Raw genomic sequence first — 7,954 nt, forward strand, 5'->3', positions numbered from 1 at the left:
CCCCCCGAGGCTGTGTATTATTTATACGATCACTTCTTCATTAGACTGATGTGTGATTAAGAATGTACACAACAGCCAGGCATGTGCTCTGTTGCTTGCTTTCCATCTGCCTCGTCTGATTGAGAGGGAGACACCAGCGTTGTGATTTCAAAGGGTAGCTGGTGTCAGATCTGGGACACCTGAGGAAGCTGGTGGTTTGTTTTAACCTTCTTCAGAGAAAACTATGCCTTTGTGTTTTAATTCACTTCTTCAAAGTCTGGTCCTTAAATTATGCTTCCCTGATTCAGCTCCCCTATGTGGCATGCATGATACAGACGTGTGAGGATCAGTGGCCTCGCTCGCTGAATGAGAGAGATGCGTTGTTCATGGTGTTCTCTCTTCCTGAACAGAGTTGGAGTGGTGCAAACAGTTAATGTCCTTGGCTGCTAACTGAAAGGTTGGCGGTTCAAGTGCACTAGAGGAACTTTAGAAAAAAGGTCTAGTGACCTACTTTTGAAAAATCAGCTGTGGGCATTCCTGCGGAGCTCCGTTTTACTCTGACCATGTGGTGTGTGTGTGTGTGTGTGTGTGTGCGTGTGTGTGTGTGCGTGTGTGTGTGTGCGCGCGCGCGTGCGCGCGCTATGAGTCAGAATTGACTGGTAGCTCTTTACACACCTGTCAGCCCTCTGCTCTGACTTCATCGCTAACAGACTGTCCTCTCTTACTCCCATGGAACCTTGTGCTTCCTCCTTTCCTAACACCGAGGACTAGGAAACGATGTCTGCCCACCCATGAAACAGTCACCATGCAAAGATTCGGGGCCAATGCTTTGTGACGCTGGACTCTGCAGCCCTAGCAAATTAGGTTCTCGAGCAGTAATGTTGGTGGAATTCTCAGTTTTCATAATTCATTCTAAACAAAAGGTATTTGTTGCACAGTGGAAGGGGCACATGACTAGAGAGCGGGGAACCCTTGACCTCCCTGGGTTCTAGGGAGTTGAGCTTGATCTCCCTCTTTGTTACAACTGCAGTTCAGATGAGCAAATTCCCCTTATGGCAGTAACAGTAAGGAAGAGGGGGAGCAGGGGGATTGGCAATGGATGGAAGTGTCCCCTCTGTCCATCGTTTTAAGTTCATTGTCACATTTTACTCAGTGCCCAAGAATACAGTCATATGCTAGATTTATTCGTGATTCTCATCTTGTATTTGTGCCCTTTTCTGAAAACTCTGGGTAATCCACACTGTGCTGTCTGACATCAGTATCAAAAGTTCAAGGGTTGCAACTATTTATGGATGCGGAAGATAACCCAGGAGCTACTGTTTTGCCCTAATTTCTTTTTTTATTTCCTTGCCAGTGAGGGAGTAATTTTCTTTCCTAGAATGCTGTTGGCTCTTGAGAAAGAGTAGCAGTGTGGCCAGCTTTGCTCTGCTCCTCGTCCTGGTTCTGGCTTGCACAAACTGGCTTCTCCGCCCCTTGTTCCTTGTAACATTAAGCAGTGACAAAGGGCAAGGCTTGAAAGGTGAGCTTGATCTGAACCTTGATTTCCAGTTCCCATTCCAGGTTCCAAAGACGGAAACACCCTTTTTGCTTTATGACTCCAATTCATCACAGTTAGCATCTTCCTGAAGATTACGGGGACAACCAGGTCCCAGAGTCCTTCTCAGGTTGCACGGTAGTTTGTGGGCGATTGGCAGAGGTCTCGTGATGCTGAACAAGAAAGCATTGACCCAATAGAAGATGAAACTAACAGGATACTAAGGGCCAAAAAGGGATCTCTTTGTGCCTGAACTTAATAAGAATTAGTTTGGCTAAGGTTATATGTGTACACAAAGACTTCCCAGAACAATCTATTTTTCATTCGGTCTGTGCTATGTGTGCAGGTATTGTTAGGAGCTATTGTTGTTGGTAACTGTTGAGTTGGCTCTGCCTCATGGCAACTTATGTGCAAAAGAAAAAAAATTGCCTAGACTAGTGCTATCTTCACATTATTCGTATGTTGAAGCCCATTATTGCAGCCACCATATTATTCCATCTCATAGTGTGTTTCCTGGGTTTTTGCTGACCATCCATTTTACCCAATACAATCCCTTTTCTCAAGAGTTCAGTGCTATAAAGGTCTAAAAAGGCCATAGGCAATGTGTTGAGTCTTTGCAAATTCATCACATGACTGTTGTGAATGATTAGTTGTGTGTGTGTGTGTGTGTGTGTGTGTGTGTGTGTGTGTGTGTGGTGTTAGTCTGGGTAGACTAGAGGAAAAAAATCCAAGGACACTTATTTGTAAGAGAGAGCTTGATATCAAAGAGTAATTGTATATTAAGAAAACATCCCATCCCTGCCCAGATCAAGTCCACAAGCCTGATATTAGCCCATAAGTCCAATACTAGTACATAAATTCCTCTTCAGTCTCACGCAACTACTTGCAATGATGCCTAATGAAGGAAGATCACAGACTGGTGGGTGAAAAGTCTTGTGGATCCAATAGCAGTGGAGACATCTCCAGGGCTCTGGCTGCCATCAGTGTGGCTCCATGTGGCTTGTCAACAGGAAGGTGAATCAGAGAGAGGAAGTTCTCAGAATCCTTCTGAGAAGGACATGCCCACAAGGAGGCATCATTAGGCTGTGATATGATTGACAGGCTAGACTCCATGCCTTCACTCTTAATATCCTCAAGTTGACACAAGATGATGTAACTACCTCAGAGTGTGTGTGTGTGTGTGTGTGTCTGTGTGTGTGTGTGTGTGTGTGTGTGTAAAATGTGTATGCAAAGGACCATCAGAGCTCAGAAGGGAGAAAGGTCACTTTAGGCAGGAAGAACTGGGACGTTTCAGGAAGGAAGTGATGCTGAAGGAGAAATACGATTTGCACAGGTAGATATGAATCAGGATATTGTGGAGAGAGAAGAGGATGGTGTTTAAGAGCTTTGAGCACAGCCGAAACCTGGATTGGAATCCATAGTCCACTACTTGCTAGCTATGTGTTTGGTGCAAATGATTTGGCTTCCATCTGTCTCACGTGGGTTTGATGTTTCAAAACAGGGCCTGCTTGGGGGAGCTACGGATCATTTCAGTTGACTAGGATGGAGGGACACTCTTTTTCAGACATTGTGAGAAATGAGAGAGCTAGAAAGATGGCTGGTAACAGATTGGACAAGACCTTTACCAACAAGTTAAGGAATGTAGGCACAGAACACAGGAAGAGGCCATTTGAGTTGTTCAGAGTGGCTACTAGATTAATTTGGTACTGGTAGTAGGTGGGATGGATCAGAGAGAGTGGGAGAAAGTGAGAGACGAGGTAGGGGTTTGGATGCTGGCCTGGTCATGAAGTGAAGTGGCAGTGAGCTAGGTTGATGGCAGGATGGCTGGCTAGATGAGTAAGAAAGGCAGTGGTGATGGCAGAGTCGGGGTTGGGGAGGGAGATGGTGAGGCTAATGATGATGCTCAATTTTATGAATTTCATTCACAATAGGCTCTTGTTGCTTTTACCTGGCTTGGTGTGTAGAATTCAGATCCCATTACATTTTTATTTGGGGTGGCTCATTTTGTTTTATTTTGCCACTTTTCTTGACTCTCTATTATCAAAAGCATAGTAGGACAGTGGTTCTCAATCTTGGTTGTACATTTGAGTTGATTGGAGAGTTTTGTAAAATCCCAGTGCCCAGACCATGATGAATACCAATTAGCTCAGGACTTCTCTGGGTGGAGGTGGAGTGAAGGCCAGAAATTTAAGCCCCTGTGGCTATTCTAGTGGAGGTAATATTGACAATCACTGTGCCAGGAGCCTCATCTCAGCATTTTCAATCACATCATGTGAAGCTTGGACACTGAGTAAGGAAGGCTGAAGAAGAATTGATGCATTTGAGTTGTGGTGTTGGCCAAGAATATTGAAAGTACAATGGAATGCCAGAAGAACAAGGGAATCTTCTTGGAAGAGGTCCCTTCAGAATGCTCCTCAGAAACGAAGTTGGCGACACTTGGTCTCACATACTTGGGACATGTTATCAGGAGAGAGCAGTCTCTGGAAAAAGACATCATGATAGGTAAAGTAGAAGAACGTCAAGGAGATGGATTGACACTGTAACGTCAACAGTGGGCTTAAACATAAGAACCATTGTGAGGTGGCTCAGAGAGGACCCAGTCATGTTTCCTTCTGTTGTGTATAGGGTTGCTAAGGGTCAGCGCTCACTGGATGGCACCCAAAACAACAACAGTAACCACCCCTATTGGGGCAATGCAGAGACAGTCTGCTCTTGCACAGATTTAGAGACTCAGAAACCCTGGGAGCAGTCCTCACCTGTCCTAGAGGGTCACTAGAAATGGAATCCACTCCACAGCCATGAGATTGAGTTTTGACCAGCAGCGTGTGAGGTTCCAATTTCTCCACATCCTGAACATAGGCGTTTATGACTCTCGTCCTTCTACTCAGCATCCCTGTTTTATTCTCAGTTCTGGGTTCCTTATTAGAAAGGGGTTGGGAAATCCTTGTATCAGATAGCACAAGAGGCTTACTTCGTCTTAAAAAACAACACAAAAGCCAAACATTATCACCGAGGCCATTCCAACTCGAAGTGACCCCAGGAGCTTCAGAGTACAGCCTCTCTGTAGGGTTTTCTTGAGTGGAATCTTTGGGAAGCAGCTTACCAGGTTTTCGGCTTCCCTTCACACCAGGGGTATGTGAGACACCAATCTTTCAGTTATTACCCAAGATCCAACCATTTATAGCACATGAGCACCTTTTCAGCAGCTCATTTTATGACTGATGGTACTTTCTTTTAAAGGCCTTTTGAGACTTATTTAAGTCAGAAGATGTGGTAGTTCTATAATTTCGTGTCAACTTGAAGTGTAGGGGTAGAGTCTAGCCCTGTCAATCAGGTCACAGCCTCATGGTGCCTCCTCATTGGCATGACCTCCTTGTAAGAAGGGTTCTGGGAACCTCCCTCTCTCTCTCTGCCTTCACTTTCCTGTGAGTGCCATGTGGAGGCCTGCTGGAGTCCACCACCTTTGGATCCACAAGACTTTGCACCCACCAGCCAGTGATGTTCCTGCATTCTACATCATTGCACGTGGTTTTGTGAGTCTGAAGAGGGATTTATTGGACTTAGGGACTTGAGTTGGACTGGGCTGGGATGTTTTGTTGATACATAATTACTTCGTTATATGAAGCTCACTCTTACATATATATGAGTGTCCTTGGACTTGTTTCTCTAGTCAACCCAGCCTAACACAGAAGATATTTCAAACATCTCGTTTTCCTCACATAAATCCTAGTGCATAGACTTTGAGACAAGCAATGTCCTCTTTTTATGATTGCCATGCGATTTTTGTATGTTAGGGGGACATGGGAGAAGGACAATATTTGGCCTGTGAATTATAATGAGACTAGTTCCTTTGTATGGAATGTGGCTTAATGGGATTTAAACAACCATCAGCTTTAGGAACCATTCTCACCAAAGAAGTGAATCCCAACTTGAGCCTTTAACCTGATGAAGGCAATGAAAAAGCCCGTACTTTCAAGTAACTTTAGACCATACAATGGGCCAAAATGCCATGTTGATGAGTAGCCAAGGTGAGCTATGTTATTTTCTGGACTTGCTATGGAATTACTGCTCCAAAGAATCAGGACGATGGATTTATTGTTTGACTATTAAAGCTGACCTTCTGTGTTGTCCAGCATAGGTAGACTTACTTCAGAGCCCTTAAGGAGGCTGAGACACCAGGCCTTGGGCATGCAACGGAAGCTTGAAATTAGAGAGGATTCCATGAGTTTATTACGGATAATTATGACACTAGCAAGAGTCTTATACGCCAAGAGAATTAGACTAAACTATCGTCAAGAATAGGAGCCTTGGTGCCATAATGGGTTACTCATTGGTCTGCTAACCAGAAGATCAGCAGTTTGAAACTACCAGCATCTCCTCAAATGAAGGAAAGCCTCAAGGAGTTGGATTGGCCCAATAGCCACAACAGTGAGCTCCAACATGTCCCTGACCAATAAAACTGTTAAAAAAAGAAAAGGAAAGAAATAAAAGAGAGACCAAGCAAACATATCCCTGATCAGCAAGATGGCACAGGACTGGGGAACTCTGCGCTCTGTTATTCATATGGTCCCGGGGGACATTAGTTATGTAACTTAATGTCACTAACAACAAGGATGTACTAAAACAAAAGCCAAACCAATCTAACAGTCATTGAGTCCATTTTATCTCAGAGACCCAAGAGGACAGAGTAGAACTGCTCCCTAAGGATTACGGGGTTGTAAATCTTAACAAGAGGAGGTAGACCCATCTTTCTCCCATGGAGCAACGGAGGGCTCCATCCTGCTCTCCTTGCAGTTGGCAGCTCCACCCAGAACCCACTACATCCCCGGGACAGGGAAAAAAGTTAATAGGACAGGCTCCTGCATTTCCCTTGTGGGTACTGAGAATCGGAAAGTTCCTTCCCGGTAGGTAGCATGGCCTAGGGTGTATGTAATGGGTTTATTGTTGTGTTCATTTACTTAGTTGATTGATTTACAACACCTGTGCTATATCCTGCGTTCATGTCAACTGGTTCAGATAGGAACCTGTTCTCCCTTTTCTGATCTGTTAGGATATCATAGGCTTTTTTACCAATCCAAAGCACAACCTCTCACTTAAACCGGTGGGGGTTAAATGCTAGATAGCTGGAATGTGGTGGTGATTTTGTTGCTGTGCCATATAAAAGGACCACATCTCATTATGAGTAGCCTCCTCAATTACTGTTTATTATGCAGTGTTGGCTGCTTTGGTCATGGGTGTATGAGGAATTGGAAGGAAATTGGAAAAGGTATTGGGTGGGGTATTTGTTATAAAATTCCCTAATGTTGCCTTTTTAGAATTGAGCTTTGAAAAGACAGCAATCAGCTCCTATCAGGGCTCCACCTGTCATTACATGGTCATTAAAGTTTCCAGAGGCAGCAGTTCACTGAGAGAGGGAGCTGCCTGAAGTTCCAGCAGAATTCAGAAAAGGGCATGGAATGAGCGCCATCCTGGCTGATATCAGATGGAACTTAGCTGAAAGCAGAGAGTGGTTATAATTTGTTTGAGAAGAATTGAATTGGAGGCTAAAGAGGTCCCAAATGTCCAACTCTTCCAAGATGTTCTCTGCTCCATCCTCCTACTCCTCCCTTGATTATATTCCCTCATGTCCTGGGTTCTGTGATCCAGGTATACATTCTACAGAAACTCACAGGACTTTTGAGAAAATGTCTCACGAGGTGGTGGGTGCTGTGTGGTCCCAGATCCAAAAATCAGGCAGAGACGAGCCAGATGCAGGGTCCAGAGCCAGAGACCAAAAAGGGTCAAAAGTTACAGCAGATCTTTTTGCTTCTACCAAGCTCAGTCGGGTGAGCGGATGTGTGTTAAAATTGTATTGTGGTATCGGTGTATATACCCCATCCAAAGAAGACTGGATGGTGTCTAAAGTGCACTTTCTACTAAGGTAGAGTCTTAAAGATGCCCCCAAGGAAACAAAAGGTGTGACTCAGTTCACATTTTCTACTTAAAAAAAACCACACACCCCAATCTTCACCAGATTGATCTCAGATGGTCACTGTGGAACCAGAAGCCACTTCTACTCCTAAGCCTCTACCTACAGAAGATAAAACAGAATCTCAGCAGGCGTTTGCTGTCCCAGAACACGATATTACACACCCACTACAGAACAGATCAGCACTCTAGTCTTTTTTTAAAGAAAATGGTGAAGGCAAAACTTAGCACACAAACCTTTGGCTCATCTCTAAATTTGATACTGTTGAAGATTTGGGAGCTCTGTCCAACTGTATCTAGTAATTTAATGACTGGCTGTGACTACTGACTTTTTAAAAAAAATCATTTTATTGGGGGCTCGTACAATTCTTATCACAATTCATACGTACATCCATTGTGTCAAGCACATATGTACATTTGTTGCCATCATCATTCTCAAAACATTTGCCTTCTACTTGAGCCCTTAATATCAGC

General features: G+C 44.2%; 1 protein-coding gene and 1 pseudogene across 2 annotated transcripts in view; both read left to right on the plus strand.

The window, feature by feature from the left end:
- The window catches only part of MCF2L2 (MCF.2 cell line derived transforming sequence-like 2), a 223,046-nt gene that overhangs the window by 15,941 nt on the left and 199,151 nt on the right, over positions 1 to 7,954 (plus strand). The gene's annotated exons all lie outside the window — the stretch shown is intronic.
- LOC105979137 overlaps positions 7,538 to 7,954 on the plus strand; it is a 1,989-nt pseudogene continuing 1,572 nt past the window's right edge.

Source organism: Echinops telfairi, unplaced genomic scaffold (assembly GCF_000313985.2).
Source record: "Echinops telfairi isolate 266 unplaced genomic scaffold, ASM31398v2 ScPeMD7_4225;HRSCAF=4972, whole genome shotgun sequence".
Lineage (NCBI taxonomy): Eukaryota > Metazoa > Chordata > Mammalia > Afrosoricida > Tenrecidae > Echinops > Echinops telfairi.